Source organism: Podarcis filfolensis, assembly GCF_964270895.1.
Source record: "Podarcis filfolensis genome assembly, chromosome: 2".
Taxonomy (NCBI): Eukaryota; Metazoa; Chordata; class Lepidosauria; order Squamata; family Lacertidae; genus Podarcis; species Podarcis filfolensis.
The window spans coordinates 96,172,096-96,193,323 of NC_139605.1; the positions used below are offsets into that span (position 1 = coordinate 96,172,096).

Genomic DNA, 21,228 nt, shown 5'->3' on the forward strand with positions numbered 1-21,228 from the left:
GACTCTCTGGCAATCAAGTTCCTTGCAACTGGGCCTCCAAACCACTGGAAAGAGGACCCCGCCTCATTTTGCAATACCTGTGGAGACACATCCCGAACCCACTTCCCCAGTGTAGCAAACCTCAAATACAGCTATTGTCACATCAGCTAGGCACCTGAGGGTAGTGGAGCTCGACTTGTGCACCAGTCCATACCCATGGGAGCTGTGTGACGTGGGAGCTCTATGAGATTTAATAGCCTGCTCAGTGAAGAGAACACAGTTCATGGGAAGGGAGCAGATGATTTCATGCAAACCTGCATTACATTACTCGCTTACCTAGACAATGCACAGTGTTATTGCACAGGCCAGCCTGTGATTTCTTGCCAGAACTGACTCTAGAACAGTTTATTTAGGAAATACTCTTAATCCATGGCTCACACTTGGGACTCCTTGTATTCACTGATCATGACTGTATCTGCCCGTGAGATGGCAGGACAGCTACGCAGGTGTAACAGCAGCTCTTGAAGGTGGATGGCTTTTTCAGGGGTGGCTACTGCTCCAGGCCCTGCTAGGGCAAAAGACTTGAGCTAACAATGGAAAACTGCTGGATGCAGAATGTTTGTAAGCCTGTTCCCCTACTTTGCTTTTCCCACTTCCAAGGCACTCACTGCAAGGACTTATCCAGCTCTACAGATACTAAAATATCTCTCTCTCTGTGTGTGTGTGTGTGTTTTCTGGCAAGGTTTCAAATTCATCATGGGAAAATTCATCACCACCAAATTTCTGCCTGTGAAACAGTTGCTTAAGGTGAAGGGGAAAGCTTACCAGAAAAGATGGCAGCTTACCCGGCCAGGCCTGCAAATAGTGCTGTGCTCTATCTATGGGCAACGGTCCTAGACCTTTTAGTCATTACCCCTAGGTATTTGACGTGGGCGAGTGCCTGGTGAGGCAGCCAGCCAAAAAGCAGGAAGTACTCCTCTCTTTAAGCCAGCCCACGCTCCCTGGCTAATCCCACTGGGATGCCTCAGCGATGAGTGTGGGGAAGTGGTTACAAGGGCAGGGCCAAGGCAGTTCTCCCCACAGCTGGGGTGGGGGTGGGAGCCTGATCACTAGCTAGGGAAGTCCCTTTCTGGACATGACATTGTGAAGAGACTAGGTCAGATCAGAGTAGGCGGTGGCGGCGTGAGAGAGCCAGCCCAGGACGGAGCTTAAAAGCCTATCACTTTAGGCTTTCCCATAGGCTAAGCACAAACCTATGAGTGCTAAGGAGATCCCTGGGGAGTTTCTGAATCTCAGACCTGATCCAGAACTGCCCAACAGGGCCATGGGCTTCCTTCCTTAAGGGATGCCCAAGCCCCATAACATCCCTAAACTCCTGTTGAGTTTGACAAAAAAATAATAATTAAGTGACACCTAATTTTAAAATACTGTATTGGAAAAGAATGGGAGCAGCAGAGCTGTTTTTTGTTGTTTTGTGCATACCAACACCCTGCACCGCACCCCAAATATCTAAAAGCTGTACTATTGAACTCCTATTTCTTCCAGGTGGCGTTGTGTGGATTTTTTTAGAGGGCTCAGCTGGGTGATGCAGTCAGTAAGTAGAGAGGGCTTTGTAAGGTCAGCAGATATATAATTGCCCAGAACGTGGGAAGACACAAGAGTTCGGGCAGGAAGGAGGACGGGAAAGGAAATACTAGCGAGAAGCACTTCTCTTTCTAGCAGGAGTTACATATCTCCCTAATATTCAGGCTCAGCCTCAAATATCATCAAGGAACCCCAGAAGAGGAAACGCAGCTCACTTGTGTCTCCGCCCCCCACAATTCCATGCTAGAACATCAGAGTACGCCAGTGATCGTGTAAGCAAAAACAGATCCTCACCCCAGTCCTTGGAATCACCACCAAAGGGCTATCCTAGCTGAATTAAAATGCTGGTCTCCCATTTTGTGCCTTACTATTGCTATGCTGAGCATTAAATAACCTTAGATGACTGAGGGCTGATCAGGATACTACTTTCTTATCTTAGTTTTAATGCCCGTCATTTCTTCCCACCAACATCTTTGTATATTTGTCTGAGATACCCAGTGGAGATCTGAAGGCCCCCCCCCCCCCGGGAATGCAAGAGTTCATCAAACCAGCTGAGAAAGGAAATTTGGCATCACAGGGGCGTGCCCAGTTTGTCTCTCTAGTTTGGCTGGTAGCTCCTATTGTCATCCTGCAGTAACTTAACATGCAGAATTGTGATTGATTTTCTAGACTTTTGGAGGCAGCATAGTTTTCCCTGTGTGTATGCATCCTAGAAGGTGTGACACAGCGATGCAGGTGGAGAAGGGAAGATTCTGAACACATGATTTTGCCTTATGTTTAAAACCAGTTACAGTATTTAATTTGACAGGAAAGGTAATAGTGAGGGTGTGCCAATGAAGGTGCATGGCAATAGGTTCACCTGCCTGATATCACTGTCAAATGGCCTTGAGGGCAGGTGGTTCCTGGGTCTGTGAGATAGGTTAGTTGCCTGTTCTGGATAGGGTTGGAAGAATCATGTAAGGCATCTAGGGTTCTCCCTGATCCACCTCTATCAGTAGAGGCCAAAGAGACCTCTGTGGCCAAGAGCGTTTTTTTACAGTCTCTGGCTAGTACGCCAGCTGCAACTGTTCTTGGAAGTGTCTGAACCGAAGTCCTTGTGTGGGCTTCTGCTGATGGGACTCATGACTTGAATCTCACTCTCTGATGTGGCACTGTTCATGTTTCTCCACATCCCTGAAGTTTGGTTCGCCTTTAGTATAAGGGCCCAACCTTCAGTGCAGCAAGCTCTGCCCTGTGGAACTGCCTGCCAGTAGACCTGCCTTTCAGATGTCTTCTGAAAACTATACTATTTAGGCTGGCCCTTAAAACACGAGTGTCACTTCTTAGCTAACCAGTACTTACTGATGTCTTTATATTTATGTTTTATGGGTATTCATAGTCTGGTTTTATTGCATTTTGTATGTTACCAGCCACCTTGACACAAGGAAGTGCATATTATAAATATTTAAATAACAAACACACATTAAAACCACACTTTTTACAAACAGAAAACAGGAAAAGTATTGCTAACACCATCTACGCCTTAAGCGAGTGCTCTTTCCCCAAAATGTGATGATTATTTTTCTAGAGTCTGAAAGAGGCAGAAAACACGAGGGCAATGATTTGATGACATTATAATATAGATTCTCTGTAAAAGCAGGTGAACAAGATGTGGTTATTCCAGAGTGAACAGCTAGCACAGAAGTACCGCTAGAACAATCCATAAATCAAGAAATCAGTACCAGGTTTAATTACCTCTCTCAATCTTGGAACTCAGAAGAGGGGTTGGGGCCAATGAGCACATTCCCAAACCCCCTTTACATGGGCTACAGGCAAAACTGCTGATTAGTGTACAACTAGCCTGCTTGTAGAAGCTCCTGGCCAAATTCCTCCCCTCCCCCCCCCCCACTTATTGTCCCTTCAAACACCTAGCATTACAGTGGTACCTCGGGTTACATATGCTTCAGGTTACATACGCTTCAGGTTACAGACTCTGCTAACCCAGAAATATTACCTTGGGTTAAGAACTTTGCTTCAGGATGAGAACAGAAATCGTGTAGTGGCAGCGCAGCGGCAGCAGGAGGCCCCATTAGCTAAAGTGGTGCTTCAGGTTAAGAACAGTTTCAGGTTAAGAACGGACCTCCGGAACGAATTAGGTTCTTAACCCGAGGTACCACTGTATAATCAACAGCTGTCAATTAAAAAGCCAGCCCCGTACCACCATTAGCCTGGCTCTGGAGTTTTGTGCTCTACAGCTCCCCCCCTTCAACAAGCAACCTTATCTGCAGCTACAATTTCAAATCAGTTAGCCGGTGGCCATGCATTCCTAGCACCTCCACCCATTTGGCAGCACAGCCTCAGACCACACAGCATTCTGCGTCCCACAGTTCCCCATCCCGCTGAATCGGTGCCATTTCCGGCAGCTGTGGTTGCTGTCCTCTCCCATCCCGCTTTTCCACAGCTGTGTGTGGAGTATGGGCAGTACTACCAGGCCTAAGACAAACCCAGGATGCATTGCAGAAAATAAACATCCCCACCCCTGCCATGTATCCAAGCCCCCACAGATTCTGAAGCCGTTTCAGGGCAAAAGAGTTGCCCTCTCAGGCCGAGCTGCCAAAGAGACCGGATAAATAGGAAAGGAGGAGAGGAGCAGTTGGTCCTGGCATGGGGAGGGAGGCGGTTCCTGTTTCTAGGCCGAGCCTATCTGAGAAGCCGTGGTGCGGCGCCTTGGCTTGCGTCTCCCTGAGAACGAAGCCCCCCGGCCTCAGCTCTCTCACGCCTGCCAGCGTTTCCCAGCCTGTGAGTCACAAGCTGCTGGCAGTGTCTGCTCCCCTGACTCTGCAGCTGATCAGCTCCTCTCCAGTTTCCCACCCACTCCTCAAACAGCCAAATCCTTAGCCAAACCTCTCGCGCTCCGCTTGGAGCCCCTGGATCCCATGAACTGGAAACGCATCTCTGGGCAACTCCCTCCTCCCAGTCATTTCGAGCCAAAAATACAATAATTGAGAGGAAAGGAAAGGGGAAAACACATAACTGAATGGAGATGTTCGCTTCTGGGATGGATTGACCCTAAGAAACAACTGCTGTATTAATTCAAACAGCCAGCAATTCACAGCTTGTTGGTGCAGACAGTAAACCCGCAACTTACACAGGGTTTAGGTTCTGGGGATCCGCACCTAAAACTTGTGTAAGGTGAAAACACATTGGGTTCAATGGCAGGTGGGATTGCCAAAGTCTTCCCCCCCCCCTCAGACGGTTGCCCCTTTCTCTCCCCTCCCCCAATATAATTGCCAAGCCAAACGAGCACAAGTTAAATGTGCGTAAGCTGTGGGCTTGCTGTAGTTAGTTGCTCTGATAAATTTGCCTTTCAAATTGAATTTCAAAAGGCTCTCTTGGGGTCTGGTGGGACCTGGCAACATGGCTGGCGAAGAAGGGTTTCCAACTATTTTACTGGGCTCTGCACCTGTGCCTTTAGCAACATCTTAGGGATCTGCAGGGATTAGCAGGTGATAACGCCAGATGATTTCTGCAGATCAGGTTGCTGTTTCAAAACACTGGAGCAAGCCAGGGGTTTACCCCCCTCCCTGGTCAGTGATCAGTCCTAACTGTACTGCTATGTATGTATAGGCAGGAGCTCAAGGGGCTGAGCTTCTCCCAAGTTTTCAGCATAGAAGTTTCCAAAGTTTCAAGGAAGGTGGGGTGGATCTTGTTTGCTGGGCCTACTGAGGCTCAGTTGCCCCCACCTCCCACCCTACCCTGCTTTTGTAATTCAATGCTTTAAGAAGCACAGCATCCGTCTCCTCAAAGCCGTTGTTGACTGTAAAGTTTGCCTGTATAAAAGGGAATTCCAGGTCCAATCCCACTAAATTCTTGAAATTCAGTTTGCTTTACATCATTACAAGATGTGGATGCAGGAGACAAAAGCAGGTCTAGGAAAGGAATATCCATTGAGTAACACAACAAAGGCTGAGAAAGCAACTGCTTCCCATGTTTTTCCATTGATTCAAACTCTTTGTGGTTTTAGTCAGTAAACCAGAGCTCTACAGGGGATTTTACTTCTCTCTGCCCACTGGAAACCAGGAAAAATAATAATCTAAATCCTTATAAAATCCTCATAGAAGCAGAATCCAAATATCTTAGCAAGCAAACCATTATGACCAGGAGGAATGCCATCCACCACTGTCTGTGGAAAAAACAAGGCTATGCTGGTTCCCCAACCCTTCAAATGAGTTGCAGGAAACAGGAATTTCCACCTTAAAAACAACACTTGGGGGGGGGGACTTTCCCCCTTTCACCACTGGGCAAGAATTACCATAAATTCATTCATGATGTCAGAGTAAGGAGACAAGGAAGGAGAAAGGGTTCAGGTTTCTAAAGGAAGAAGTCTTGAGTCTTTCTGCCTGTTTGCAACTCCAACCACAGATGTATGGCTACTGGTTGCTTTTCCTTTTTTTTAAATGAAGAGGAAAAACCATTTTGTACAAATTCAGTGGCACTCATTCCTTCCTTTAGTTATTTACTGTATGTGATGGTTACCAGCTTGGAGCTTCACAAGAGCATTAGACAAATTCATGGAGGGTTAAGTCTGTCAGAGGCTACTAGCCACAATTGCTATGTTCTGTCTCTACTGCCAAAAGCAGCATGGGGAAAACAAGATGGGAAAAGTGCTATTGCACACAAAACCTGCTTGCGAGCCACTGTGGGCTGACTAGGTGGGCCTTTGGTCTGATCTTGCAAGGCTTTTCTGATGTTCTTATAATGTATTATGTGTGCCCTACTATTACATGAGGCTTCCAGTGGTGTCTCATCCAGACTACAAATCAAGTTTACTCATTTGCTTCAGAATGTTGCAGTACCTATTGTTCCCAAATCACCTACTGGACTCACTCTCCTATTTGCTTCCCGTACGCCAGAGCTGAGCCCTGACACTAAAATACAGTGGTGCCCCGCAAGACGAATGCCTTGCTCGCTAGACGAAAGAGTTTTCCGTTTTGGAGGTGCTTCGCAAAACGAATCTCCTATGGGCTTGCTTCGCAAGACGAAAACGTCTTGCGAGTTCCTGCGGGGGTTTTTTCCTTTCCCCCCCCCCTTTTTCTAAGCCGCTAAACTGCTTATCCGCTTATCCGCTAAGCCGCTAATAGCGCTAATCCGTCAACAGCTAGACGAAGAGACTCGCAGAACGGATTCTTTTCGTCTTGCGAGGCACCACTGTAAGAGCAAAGCACAGGTCCTGGTCAAACACAGGCACTTTGCATGCAGAAGCAGACCAGGACAAAAAAAATGTTCATATAAAACAACAATCAACAACAGCTTAGCCAAAAGCCAACTTTCAGAACCCCAAAACTGTGGGACAAGCAGCCACTCTCTTCATCTCCTTTTCTGAATAGGGATTTCCTTAACTGTTGTGCCAATCTCCAGGGCGGGCCTCACAACACACAACAGGGGCAGATGATGCGCTGCTGAAAAGTAGTTGTGGGCATGTGGTACTCTGGGCAACTGTGGACGAGGAAGTCCAGTCTTCATTCGGAAGGATCAGGAACTCCAACACAGATGCCTGATTTCAACTTGCAAGGGCTGGAAGAAGGTGCCCAATCCAATTACCTTGGGGAATTTGAGTTCACAGAGAGGTGTGTTGGTGGTTTCTGGTCCAGGGCAGGGGCAAACTGTTGCAAGGTTTTGTGATCCTGGAGATTCTAGACATTACGACTCAAGAAAAGTGCACGAGAGAGAAGTGTACAGCCAGCAGAAAGGCACCAAGAACAGCACCTGTCCTCTGGCCAAGCTGTGGCCAGCCCAGTGGAAAAATGTGCCAGCTAGGGGAGGCATTGTTTGGAAGCAGTGGTGTGCTTAATTTCACTTGTGCCAAGGGAGCAACACCGCCTCTCCCTAAATACAAGGTGTTTGAGGCAACAAGCCCTGCTCTGTAAGCTAGGCCAAAGGAGGGAGGTTTTCCTTGGAGCTAGATAATAATGTTCTGAAAAGTCTGACTGAAGGGCTCATCAAGGCTGGTGCCAAGCCCGTTCAGCTGCTTTGTAATGGATACATTCTGCTAGCCGCACCTGAGGATCTCCTGATGTGAATCAGTGGAGCCACCAGTGAATCATATTTAAACAAAGCAATCAGCTCCAGACTGGACACTAATAGGATACCAAGCCAGGGCTACAGCATCCCTTATTCCAAGGCTTTACAGTACACCCCTCAGTCTGAGCTATCAGTTGCTGCTCCCTCGGGGCTGGGCTCCTTTCCCATCATTTATAGCTACACTAATGCCCTTCAACTCTGACCCAAAAGGTGGCTGTTATTTCCAGCCCTGGATTTCATCCCATCATTGCCTCCCACTTAAAACTTTCCAGGTGTCACTAGGCACCCCCCGCCCACAAGAGAAGCTCAGAGCTCCTAGTCTTTCCATGGCAGGAATCTGCAACGCACCTTTCTGCCCCAAAGCCATGCACTCCTTGCCCCGCATATGCCTTGAGCTGATGCCCCATCCACAACCCGTCTGCCATCTTATTTCCAGCGTGAAAAAGAGCATGGAGGTTGGTAAGAGACGATGACAGGCTAGCTGAGAGGCTTGCGTGACTTTTCTGCGAGAATGTCTGTGATATTTGGGATGTCCCAGGCTCTGAGCTCCAAACTCTTTCCTCTCCAAACAGCTCAGCTTCTGCAGTGTGTGTGAAAGGGCAGAGGCTAATTTGCACTGAGGCTTGGATGAAGTTATCTAACTGGCCACTGAGAGCTGCTGGATACTGCAGCTGCCCCTCGTTCTTCGAGGCAATGCCCCTTTCTCCAGATCATCCCAAACGTCCCCTCTACTGCCAAAAATAACCTCCAACCACATTTTAAGTCCATATTTCAAGACATCATTGCTCCATAGTGTTTTTTTTTATTCTGAAACTCTCATTTGGCAGCTTTATTTGGGCTTCGGGGAAGGGACCCCACCGCTGCGGCCAGATCATTAAGTGAATGGGGCGGAAACCGGGGAATGGGATAAGCCCAGGTTGTCCCCACTTACCCCATGTTACTGAGGCAACTCTATCAGCCCTGGAAGCATCAATTCAAACAGCGCATGACACACACATTCTCCGTAGAGCTGCCCTGGCTTACAAAGGCAGCTGCCTTGATTGCCATTGTTGAGGCAAACAGCACCCATTCATCCCTGCCCTGTTGCTGCATGGCAATGCACAGCTCCAAACCCATCCGTCTTAGCCTCTCATTTCTCTACCTGACAAGCCTTCTGTGACTCAGCCAGCCCACATCTCCTGTTTTCTGTGGGTCTCCTTGATTCGATGTGCAGCTTCCTCATTGTTCTGAATTGTAAAGCAATTTTAGAGTTTAAAAGCAGTGGTGGGACATCTCTCTCCCCACCCACCTACCCGCCACCACCCTAGCCTAGCCATGCTAGAATCTCAGACATTTGTGGCTCACACACTCAATATATTTGTGAGTTTGGGGTGGGTGGTGGGGAGGTTTGCTGGAATTTATTCTAGAACCTAGAATAATTGAACCAGCAACAAACTCCTACCCCTCCTGCCCCGAGAGGGCTCGCAGTCTCATAGTTTGAGCTGACAACTCCTTGTTCACTTTCCTTTTAACAACACTTGGCAAAGGTACTGCCAAATGAAAATGGGTAATAGATAATGTAGATCTTTCACTGGTCCCAGCTTTTGAGTTACAGAACAACCATTTTAGCAGAAGACGACATTAAAAACTGAACATTTATGCTCTCCGTGGATAAATGTGATTATTTCAGACAAAGCAGCAGTTCATCCATAAAGATATACTTCACAGTACACAACATATACTTATATGCACACACAAATACACAGGATACATACGCACAATACTTTATACTTGAATCAATGGAAAGTGAATACAGCGATGCCCCGCAAGACGAATGCCTCGCAAAACGAAAAACGCGCAAGACGAAAGGGTTTTTCGGTTTTTGCGTCGCTTCGCTAGACGATTTTCCCTATGGGCTTGCTTCGCAAGACGAAACGTCTTGCGAGTTCTTGCGAGTTTGTTTCCTTTGTTCCTTTGTTTCCTTGTTTTCTTAAAGCCGCTAAGCCGTTAATAGCTGCTAAGCCATTAATAGCCGCTAAGCCGCTAATAGCCGCTAAGCCGCTAATAGCCGTGCTTCGCAAGACGAAAAAACCGCAAGACGAAGAGACTCGCGGAACGGATTAATTTCGTCTTGCGAGGCACCACTGTACCTGGTTTTTGTTTTGTTTTTACAGTCTACACACAATCAAGATCTATTGCATATTTTTTTGCCCCTGAAAAGCACTATTTGAGAAACTGCTTCCATTCTGAAAATAATAGCTCACTGCACATTGATTCTGCATTTCCCTGCATTGTGTCCATTTGAAAACAGACGAAAATGGATGTAGCCAGTGATGCTGTTTGGTGAGTGTATACTAAAGACTGCAATCTCCCCTTCCTTCTTCATTCACCTGGGGCACATGCAGGGAGGGAAAAGAATAGCTAACCTAATCAAGGGGAGGGTTTTCAAAATTATATCAAGTAACCACACCTACCTTTACGGATGGCAGGATCTGGAATCAATCTAGTTTGGAAGCAACATGTTGGAGATGGCTGCATAATGGATTCCAGATCGAGAAAAAACTACATTTTTGTGCTGCAAATGCATTCGTGCGCATGCAGCTGGATATATATATCTATGGATATAGATACACAAATCCAGCGCAACTCATATGTCTCTCACCTAATCAAACACCAGGAGGGAGGGAGGGATAGTTGGCTGATATATTTAACTTGAAAAAGAAATGGCACCCCTATGTACTTCCTTTGCCAAAGTTGGAGGCTCAGAATGCAATGAAGATCAAAACACACAGATGAAAAATGGCAGGTTCCCGAGAGCCTTCCACAGTCAAAAGCGCTATATAAATGCTAAGAACTATAATTGTCCAGCTAGATTTCAATAGCCACTTGAGCCGGGCTGAAATGCAACAGGCACTGAAACTTCAGATTGATCCTGAGAGACGTGACAGAACTATATGAGGTTATACAAAGCAGACAGGCCCTGACTTGGGCATGAAATGGCGATATGGGGGAAGCCTACAAGTAAGGCAGAAGCAAAAGGGGGTTTGGGAGTATGAGGGGGGGGGGGTGGCTGGGTGCCCAGTGGACTGAGGTGTCTGAACAGAACAAATCTGAGGAGTGGAAACAAGGACAATATGGCCAGAAGTGAGGAAGCCCAACTCTTTCCCCCCATAGAATCATAGTTGGAAGGGACCCCCTGAATCATCTAGTCCAACCCCCTTCAACAAAGGAATAAGCAGCAGTCCCATTCAGGAATTGACCCTGCAACCTTGCCATTATCAGCACCACGCTCTAACCAACTAAGCTATCTTGTGTGTTGTTTCATGATTAACTCAAGTGAGTGAACTCAAGCAGCTGAGCGGGGGTTTTCCCACTCCTGTTTCAGGTTCAGGAGCCATTACAGAAAAGGGAACAGGCTATTCTGGTGGTTGGAAAGTTGTAGCTGAGCCCAGGACACAGGTCACTGGGCTCAAGCTTGACTTCCCCAGAAGAGCTGCGCCGGGGAGGGCCTCACCCAGCCCCAGCCTCTGGGGGCTGTGCGGGAAATATTCAGACAAACATCTGTGCAGCTCCCAGTCAGGTTTCAGTGGCTGGAAAAGGAGGCCAAGTTCTGTGGGAGAGGCCTGGCCCAAACCAGCTCTGCTGGGAAAAGGTTCAGCAGTTAGGACTGTCTTGAAAATAACCTCCAGCTCTGGGCTCCATTGCAAACGGAACAGCCGCCATCTTAGCGCACACCAAGAGCTGAAGCCAGCGACATTCCAACTTTAAAAAGAGAAGTCACACAGAACTTCAAGAAGCAGATTCATGCCTAGTAGATCCAAACTCAGAGGAAAAACGCTAATACCAACCTCTCCTCATAGCTACACAAATGTAGTACTTCCCAGACAGGAGGTGCTGAGCTTTAATTCTGCCCTGAAGTTATACGCTCTGAGTGATGCAAATATTTTCCATTAACCCCAGACACGTGCTAATTTCCTTTATACCTCACAGGCACTCTGCACATGTTCAGTTACACGATTATTTCACAATTTAATTCTAAGCCCCGATGCGGAAATTTGATTACGGGGCCAGGCCTTTATATAACCCAGCTCAAATTAAGTGCTTCACAAATTATTCAGTGCACATTTCCTGTCTCGAAGAAGTGATGCAAACACACATATTTCCTGCTGTGTAATCTTCACAGCAAACAAACGCTACCTACCCAAAAGCATGCCCATGAATGCAAAGCCAGCACAGTCAACCATAATCACACCAGCGTGCAGAATGTAAGGAGGAGAGGGAGGCTGCATTCAAATGCATGGTGCGAAACAACAGAAATGTAATGCTGAGCACTGAAGAAGCACCAACCCAGAAACGCAGAGAGGGCATGTCATGCACAACCAGATAAGTATCATAAATTCGCCTTTGGTGCATTCAACGGTTCTCAACGCACTGCCCTCAATATGTGTAAGGCACTGTGAAGCAGGAAGACATAACCTTGCTAACCTTTTTTAAAAAAATAAAATAAAAAACCCAACAATGTGGCTGATGGGAAACTAACCCACCTCCACTGGCTACCAAACCACCAACTGCATACCCTCCCAACATTTCTCCAATGAAAACAGGGACGTCCTATTTAATAATAATAATTCTGCTATTTATACCCTGCCCATCTGACTGGGTTGCCCCAGCCACTCTGGGCAGCTTCCGACAGATATGAAAACATAATCAAACATTAAACATTAAAAAAACTTCCCTATACAGGGCTGCCTTCCGATGGCTTTGGGGGGTCGAATAGCTCCATACCCTCCAACATTTCTCCGATGAAAATGGGGACATCCTAAGGAGAAGCGGGACATTCCGGGAACAAATTAGAAACCGGGATGGCTTCTGTGAATCTGGGACTATCCCTGGAAAATAGGGGCGCTTGGAGGGTCTGCAACTGCAGTAAGTGCATTCCGTGTGGAGTTTTTTGCACGTAGAAATTCATTTCCTCTTCATCTCTTTGGAGAAGCAAAGGGAGGGAAGGCCTGGAACAAGGGAGGGGACCTTGCCCAAGGGAACTTTAATGAGTCAGTAGCAGAGGCAAGGCAGCCCGGGGACTGCTAGGCCCATTCCTATGCTCAGCCCAATCAGGAGCTTGTTTCTCTTGAAACAAGCTCCTTGGCCGCGAAGGCAAACCACAACATGCATGAGTCAGGGACTAGCTGTTAAGGGTTTGTGCCAGTGAGGGCGAGGGAGGCAAAAACTTGGCTCCAGGGCTTCCGTTGCTCAATTCTTTGGATTTGCGAAAATTCTGGGAATGGGAACGGCCTGGGTTTGCGCCCATCCTTGAATCAAGAAGGATCTGGGGGAAAGTGTGAAAACAACAACTACCAGCACCACCACACAAACCCAGAAGCCAGCACGATAACCAATGTGCTGCACAGCCCAAATACTATTTTCCACACAGTAATATCACGTGGTCTGTACGTACGGTTGTTGGCTTTTGTTTTCAAAAATTATGGCCCTTCGGGTTGAGTGGCTCTGAGCTTATTTAAAATATATTTCATTTTTCTTTGTGAACGCAACCAGCTTCAGGGGTGGGTGGGTGGGTGTACGCTTTAAAACAACCTGAAGGAGTCAGCGTCGCTGAGCATATGTGGAATCTGTATAGACATTATGCGAAGCTATAAGAAACACACACACATGAAAAAGAATATTGCCTGAATCATAGAAAAAGTCTAAGCCATTATGTATACATCTGAGAAGAACATGGGAGTTCAGCTAGTAAAATTTTGTCTGGTTGTTAAGTCTTACCCATAAGGCAGTTTTCTTGAGATGAGGAGGACTCACCGAGGAAAGTGGAAACTTCCACTTTTTTTTAAAAAAAAGAATATTTTAACTCTTACATAGAACTGTCTAAAAAATGAGAACTGCTGCATGTGCCCCAAATGATTAAAATTCAAATAAAAAAGGGAAATAAGTAATAGTCACCTTTTAAAAATCTGACAGTTTTTAGTCACTTGTAATTTTAAGGACCTGATGTCTTGACTTTTAACAGTTTGGGGTGGTTACTCCAGTTTGCTGGGGCCAGAGTATTAAATTACAATAACACACAACCTTACAGTAGGGAGTTCCCAAACTTTTAGGGCCTAGGAGCACTTTTGGAAATCAAGAAACGGTTGCAGGGACCATGAAATACCCATTTCACAGAAGAAGATCTGAAAATGCTCATAACTCCCTTGAAATAGGCAGGACACTTAATACATACATACCCCCAAACAAATAGAATACAGACAAAAAAAAACCCAAAAAGCAAAACGCTCACCTAAATAACAACAAAACTCTGTTTAAAATAATAATAATGAAACATTGGAAGAGTCATAGCAGGTGCCAAAGAAAGACAGTTAAACTGCCCACATGATCAAGTAAGTGATAATGCTGAGACATCTGAACCCTCATCTCTGAATTCTACATATGGAGACAAAAAAAATCCCAAAATGGCCCAGAGGTAGATTGCTAACGGCTTTGTGGAAAGTTGCCAGGTTCAGACTAGTAACACACTTGTCAGTGCTAGTGACAATAGGGCACAAGGTGGATCACTTCCAGGCTACCAGCTGGAACTAATAGGCAGATCCCAAAGAAAGATAAAAATAGATTGGTTGACTTTCTACTGTACAGCAAAGTATTTGGGAGCTCCTGTCCCAAACAGCCATGTACAGCGGTGAGAGCATAGAGCCACAGCTCTGGCCTTCTTGTTAGCAACCCATCTTAAAAAAAAAATAAATTACATTATGCATAGCTCGTTGCCAGGATGCCCAGGCTCTCTGTGACAGATGCACAGCCAGCTGCGCTGTGCCCGGTTCTAGATAACGCAGCCAGCCCTCTGCGTTCAAGGGCATGTGAAAAATCGCCTCTCTTCCAAAGCCAACCAACCATAAAGATTCCCTGGGCACCGTCCTGCCCTCCCAATTCAGACAGTTCCCACTAGAACCTCTGCGTGTACACATGACGGAGCGAGACGGCACCTGAATGCAATATAAACACATGCACTGCCCAATTGTATCTGCGTTCCTTCTCCCGCTTGGGGCTTTTCTCTGCTCTGAAACCCCTGGTCCCCACCTCCCCAGCCTGCGCATCTCATCAGAGAGGGCGTCTGAATGAGGCCCATAATCAACGCCCAGCCTTAATAGCCGGCAGTGGCAAACATAGGAGAAAAATAGCCTCAAACTGGCCTGAATTACAGGTTATTAACTGTAATTGGATATAAGCTCTCACTGGGTCTTTTCAGACTGTCCACAGGTTGGTGTGGAACTGCGATGTGTACATTTCAAAATTCCTCCTGACCACATCAAGGGATGCAAAGTCTGCCTTAAGCTCAAAAGTGCGGCATGCTGAGCCAGACCCAGCAGCTCCTTCTGTAACATCAGGGGTTTCCAGTCTTTTAAAACAGAGCAGAACTGGTGTGCGTGTGCGTGTAAGCATTGTGGTCTGCCCCCCCTTTAAATACCATGGCTTTCTCTTTTCTCCCCTTTGATGTCCCCTGGTCCTTTTAGATAGCATTTGGGCTTCATTCAAAGTTCTACAGTAAGGACAGACAAATTCCGCAATCCGAGGCGTCAATCTGAATATGCTAACTTAATTGGATGGCTGTTTCTGCTTCCAAGGTTCACCTTTTCAAAGAACCTGGTAATTTGTGTTGCAACAAAAACCAGGGTGAAAAAAAGAAGAAAGGTGGTGGAGGGGACTGGCAACAGGTGATCAGCAGGATCAGGAAAATTACGAACGGTAACTTTCTGGAAAAGGGACAGAGTGCTGTGTCGAAGCGTTAAAGCCTTATCACTTGCTTGCTGAAATCCAAGTCAAGCAGTTCCTTTGGCTTCTGCAATTTACATCAGACATGACCCACTAGCAATCCTCACCAATTACAAGACTTGCAGAGTTGGTTATAAGAAAATATAGGTGTGATTGCAATTTGTAAGCCACACAGAACACACTGAATACAGAGAACCTTGTTCTCAGGTGCTCATACATAGGATTCCGCTGCAAGTTTCTTAGGATGTCAAATATAAGGGTCCACATTAACACAATAGAGCTCATGGGTACTCAGAATACATGCACACTGGTCTGGAATCCTCCTTCCCTGTAGGAGTCAGCACCACTTCTGCAAAGATAGGAGTTATGGTTGCCACAATTTTCTCCAGCAGGGCTCCTGTGCTTTTAAACAGCTAGCAATTTGGAATTTAGCAGGTGTCACAGAGATGAAACGGTGCTGTGGAAAGTCACCTGCTACGCATCTTTGCAGGTTGAGGATCAATTGCTTAGATGGCATTTGCCCCAAAGCAAATACTATTCTCTTATTTCAGTCCTGGGCAAGAAGAGCACTCCGTTCTATTCCTGAGTCGGTCGGATGTGGAAGCCTGCAATTACAGAGAATCGTGGGGCATGAGGTTTGGGGCGCTGGCTCTCTCTATCCGGATGCCCACACATTTTTCCCAGCGAGGAAATCAATGTGCTTTGACGAGTACCAAAAAATCTATCTACCCTCAAGCAGCAGGAGCACCAAACAGTGTTGCCAGCTTTTGGGAGGGTGGGGCGAAGGTGGGAGTTATTGTGCCTCTACTAGACACAAGAGAGGCTGAAAATCCAGCACCTGGACCTTTTCCCTGCAGGGAAGCACAGTGTTGGGTGCAAGAAAAGGAAAAACCCTGGTCCTGGTTTTCTGCCTATTACTCAGGTGCTGACAGCAGCTCTGCCAGGTTGGCAAGCCCAGGTTGGCAACAAAGGCTGGCAAGCTAAGCAATGAAGCAGCCTCTTTCAAAGGCTATCGAGCTAAACCAGGTCCTATACCCCTCTCTACCTCGTCTTTGGAGTCCCAGATGCACCAAAGATCTGCCTCCCCCAGGCTACACGAGAATGCAAGCTTGTCCACCGCCCCATCTCACCAGCAACTTCCCATTTCATTAAGCAATAGGTATGATGTCTAACCATCTGTCCTCGCTCACAGCGCACTGTAAAGACTGGAACCAAAAACAGACGCTAGCAGGAACCTCAATGTATGGAAGCTTCCACTCCAACTGCCGCTATGGCTTCGCCTGCATCTCTGTGGACATCCAGGCAGCCAGGAAAGTCTCGACTCCTGGCTAGTGCAGCAATCCCTAGAGCAGGTTCCTCCCTCGCAAACACAATGTTCCCTGGATGAGTAATTCTGTTGTGGGATGGGGAATGGATGGGCAGCAAAGAGTGGGGAAGAGGTGGCAAACTTGGGATGGGGAGAGAACATTGTGCAAGCTCATACAGGAGGCTGGGGCAGGACAGCAACTGCACGCAGGGCTCTTTCAGCTTTTCATAGCATTTCATCATGGATGCAAGTCTTAAGCCAGCAGCAAGATGCTTAGCTGGCTCACATGGGAGGTTGCTATTTGGGTAAAGGTTTGATGCATGCAACACAGGCGTTCTTTCAAAACTTCTGCAATTCCAACGCCTGACGTCTCTTGGCTTCGCTCAGAACGAGCTGAGCTACGGCAGATAACATAACGCAACCATTTTAGCTGGCGATGGTGGGAGAAGGCAAGGCCAGCTTGCTCAAAATTCAACTGAGTTTGCAGGAATTCGGGTCATTTTTACGGAGGGCCAGCACTGTGGCTGGGAGAGATCCTGGTTCAAATTCTAGCATTTTTGCGTAGTCTTGGGCAAGTCGCTGTCTTGCTTGGTTACTTTACAGTTAGGGGCCGTTTCAACAGGAAAGAACTTCTGCTAAAATGGAAATGTCTGAAATGTAGAACGTCTTTCTCAAACTTGGCATACATTGCCCAAGTATCCTCAGAGCCTCTAGCTCCTGTTTTGTGGTATGCATGGGTTTTTTTTTTATAAAAAAGGGGGGGAACATTCATGTGCTCCAAATATTGTGGCTTTAGCAGGTACACAGTGTAAGGCTATAACATGTACCTGTTACAATCGCAGCACATTAAGTAGTCAGAGCGAGAAAGGAATTGCAGAGCATTTTGAGGAATAAAAAAGGTGTAATGCAGCTGCTTGAAAATAAACTGGGATAAAATCGCACACCCCACTGAAATGAATGGGAGCTGTGCAAGGTCACAGTGGTTATTCCCCACCACCACCACCACCACCGCACATCTCACCCTAATTTTAGTGGTCCGGGCAAAGAAATGAACTGCGACACTGCAGCCTCTTGAGCCGCCTGTCTCTCTGATGCAGCCGCATGCAGCTTTGCAAGGAAAGTGCATAATCAAACCCATTTTCAAAAAAATAAAATGAGGGAATGTGCAATCAGTCATAGTGCACTCTGCACTATATAAATTCTGTGCCAGGTGAACAGAGCCAACTCAAGAAAGCACAGAAGTTCATCCAACTGGTTGGGAAACAGGTATTTAGATTCTGTATGAGGAGGAAGATCCCATCAAATTCTCCATCCTCCTTTATTATACAGTCTCCCATTGGTCAAGCTGCTAGGGCTAATGGGAGTTAGGAGGCCAACAACACTGGCTGGGAGGGCTCAGTGTTGGCTAAATCTTGCTTAGATTTAGGGATGCAACTGGTTTCACTTCACTCAGAGCAGTGTGCTATCCTCAAGATGTGTGTGTGTATGTGTGTGTTTTTTAAGGTTTGTATATGCATTTGAATGCAACTTTCCCCAAGTCAAAACCTTATTCTATATTGTGCTGACTCATGAAGACGCGAGTCAGGTTTCTGTTTCTATTAGATGCTCATAAGTCCTGCCCCCCACGCCCACATCACATAAGTCCTGCGTGTGTATTGTGTGTGAGAGAGACGGGGGGGAGGAGGAGGAGGAGGAGGAGAAGGAGGAGGAGGAGGGGAAGAAGAAGAAGAAGAAGAAGAAGAAGAAGAAGAAGAAGAAGAAGAAGAAGAAGGTGCCACTAGCTCAATTTACTGTTAAGACCAGTGATCTAATCCAGAGATATATTGCTGCAAATAAAACGGTGGGAAGATTACATTTGAAATTGCACATAAGCGCGCATGCACACACACACACACACACACAATTAACGGCTGTTCATCTGAGGGTGGGGGTAGAGGAACAACAGCGTAAGAGAAAGCGGCTCATTTCCACGATAACGTTATATTTTATTGAAACAATCTCTAAAGTTTTGGCCCTAAAAGTGTGAAAAGGCCTGTGGCGAAACCAGCAATCTGGCAGCTCCCTTTGTAAACAGTTTAGCAGGTGCCATAATAAGGAATGGAGAAGCCAACGGTTGCAAATTAGCACCCAAGTAGCTTTGCAAGACAGGCTAAGAACTCCTCCACGCCCCCCACCCGCCATTGCTGGGACTCCAAAAGTCTTCCCCTGTAAGTGCTGCCATCACACGATGTAATCTTAGCCTGTCTTGCTAATCAATCAATTTGCCCCATAAAGCCCTTTGACACACTGAAATATCAGAGAAACATCCACTCCATCAGCTTATGCAAACAGAACAAATCTCACCGGGCTTCTCCAAATATTGATTACACTTCCTAATTTATAGCAAAATAATAATGGCAACAATGATTGCAATAATAATAATAATAATAATAATAATAATAATAATAATAATAATAATAGTTGGGAGCAGCAGGGGGGAGGCATGGGAGGAGCAAGGAGAGAACATGGTTGTGTGCGAGAGAGAATGAGATTGGGAAAGCAGCTGGTGACTGAAAAATAAATTGCAGCCAACATGGAAAATGTGGTGAATGTTTTGTGGTAAATGAGGGGTGACAAGCTAGAGACAGAGGAGGATCAAAGAAGTGAGGGAGAGATGGAGAAGGAGGTGGAATTTCTTACAGAGACCTTTTTTCAACCCCATCCAACCTGGCAAAAAGGTCTCTTTACACAGGAAAGTCTTGGTACCTTTATACAGGTCACCGTGATTCAAGACTGTTTCACGCATTTGACACATGAGAAGCAAACCCAGGTTTGTCACCCAATATGTATTTGAACAGGGAGCAACAGTCAACCACAGCTCCCTGATTACTTCTATTTATATTCTGCTCTTCAGCCCAGATAGACTCCCTTAGCAGCTTCTCATGAAAGCCCATCACAAGATTCGACGTGATGTGCATCTTATGGGATGTTTAGAGCAGGCAACTTGCACGAGTGTACCTGTGCAATACACGCATTTAACAAACATGATATGCTGCAGTGTTAGAAAATATGGGGCAAACCCATGGAGGGGCGGTGGGGAAGTCAAATGTGAAATGGAAAAGCATGTATCAATTTGTAAACTTCTGAAACTTGGAAATAAAAATAATTTATTTTTAAAAATGCAACTTTTACAAACAAGTGAGTCACATTCACTCAATATTTTCAAGCATAGCCTTGTAAAAGTCTTAAGGTTGCACACCTAAAAACTTTATAAAGACTTTGAAGAATCGAGACGTTTTAATAGTCTATTTTCAACAAAACTCATGCTCGTGAAAAGTGAGAATTAATAGACACCCGCCCCTCAGATCACGACAAATAAAGAATATAAGGAGAGATGGCAGAAGGCCCAATAAGAGTCTCAGCCTCTGAGGAGGAAGTGGAGTTGAGGCAAGTTAAAAAGGGGAGTGGGGAGGGGGAGGTCAGATCTCCTGGGCTGTTTTCCTAGGTAATCTACAATTCAAAGCATTTTCTCCCCCCTCCGCCAACAGATCTCTGTGTTTTAGGTTCATGGAGGTTACTCTAGTTAAATCTTATTGTAAAGAGCTCTGGAGAAAAGCAAGCCCCTAACTAAACGAGGTCAAATCTGTAGAATTTGGACCCCAAAAAAGAAAAGGAAAAAAAGATGCTGTGTTATGGTCCCTTCCTGGCTCTAAGCACTACGTAACAGAGCAGTTGGCACAGCTGCATAAACACCGCTGTCTGGGAAGCAGGGAAGTTCACAGAGACTGCTAGAGTGCACTCCTGAAGAAACAGGATGGAGAAGAAAGTAACCCTTCCAAGTTCATCCTGAAAGCACCCTCCAAGTCCCAAACCTGTTCGGAAGGTAACTGGAGAACTTCCTGGAGCTGTGTCAAAAGGCAAGAGTGGATGGTTTCTCAGTTTCGCCTCAGCAAGCCACCTGCGCCCCATATTGGACTGCAAAGCATGTGCCCAATCACAACCTGTGTGAACACCTTATAAAAGGGGGCGGGGGGTTAGGGTTAGGGTAAGAACATAAACTCAACTTCTGTTATGGTGTTGCAATCCCTCATTGGAACTCTCTAGTGACCCCCACATGGCAGTTCAAAGAGTTGCATGACGCTGAATATTAGAATCCACAGGAAAGGAATCTGGGTTGCAAGGACCTACAGTCAGAAACATAGGAAGATGTCAGTCTATTTAGTCCATTATCTAGCCCACGGGTAGGCAAACTAAGGCCTGGGGGTCAGATGCGGCCCAATCGCCTTCTAAATCCGGCCCGCAGACGGTCCGGGAATCAGCATGTTTTTACATGAGTAGAATGTGTCCTTTTATTTAAAATGCATCTCTGGGTTATTTGTGGGGTCTGCCTGGCATTTTTACATGAGTGGAATGTGTCCTTTTATTTAAAATGCATCTCTGGGTTATTTGTGGGGTCTGCCTGGCATTTTTACATGAGTGGAATGTGTGTTTTTATTTAAAATGCATCTCTGGGTTATTTGTGGGGCATAGGAATTCGTTCATCCACCCCCCAAAAAAAAATATAG

General features: G+C 46.3%; 1 protein-coding gene across 9 annotated transcripts in view; it reads right to left on the bottom strand.

Moving 5' to 3' along the window:
• The window catches only part of BAHCC1 (BAH domain and coiled-coil containing 1), a 118,979-nt gene that overhangs the window by 47,063 nt on the left and 50,688 nt on the right, over positions 1–21,228 (bottom strand). The window lies entirely within an intron of this gene.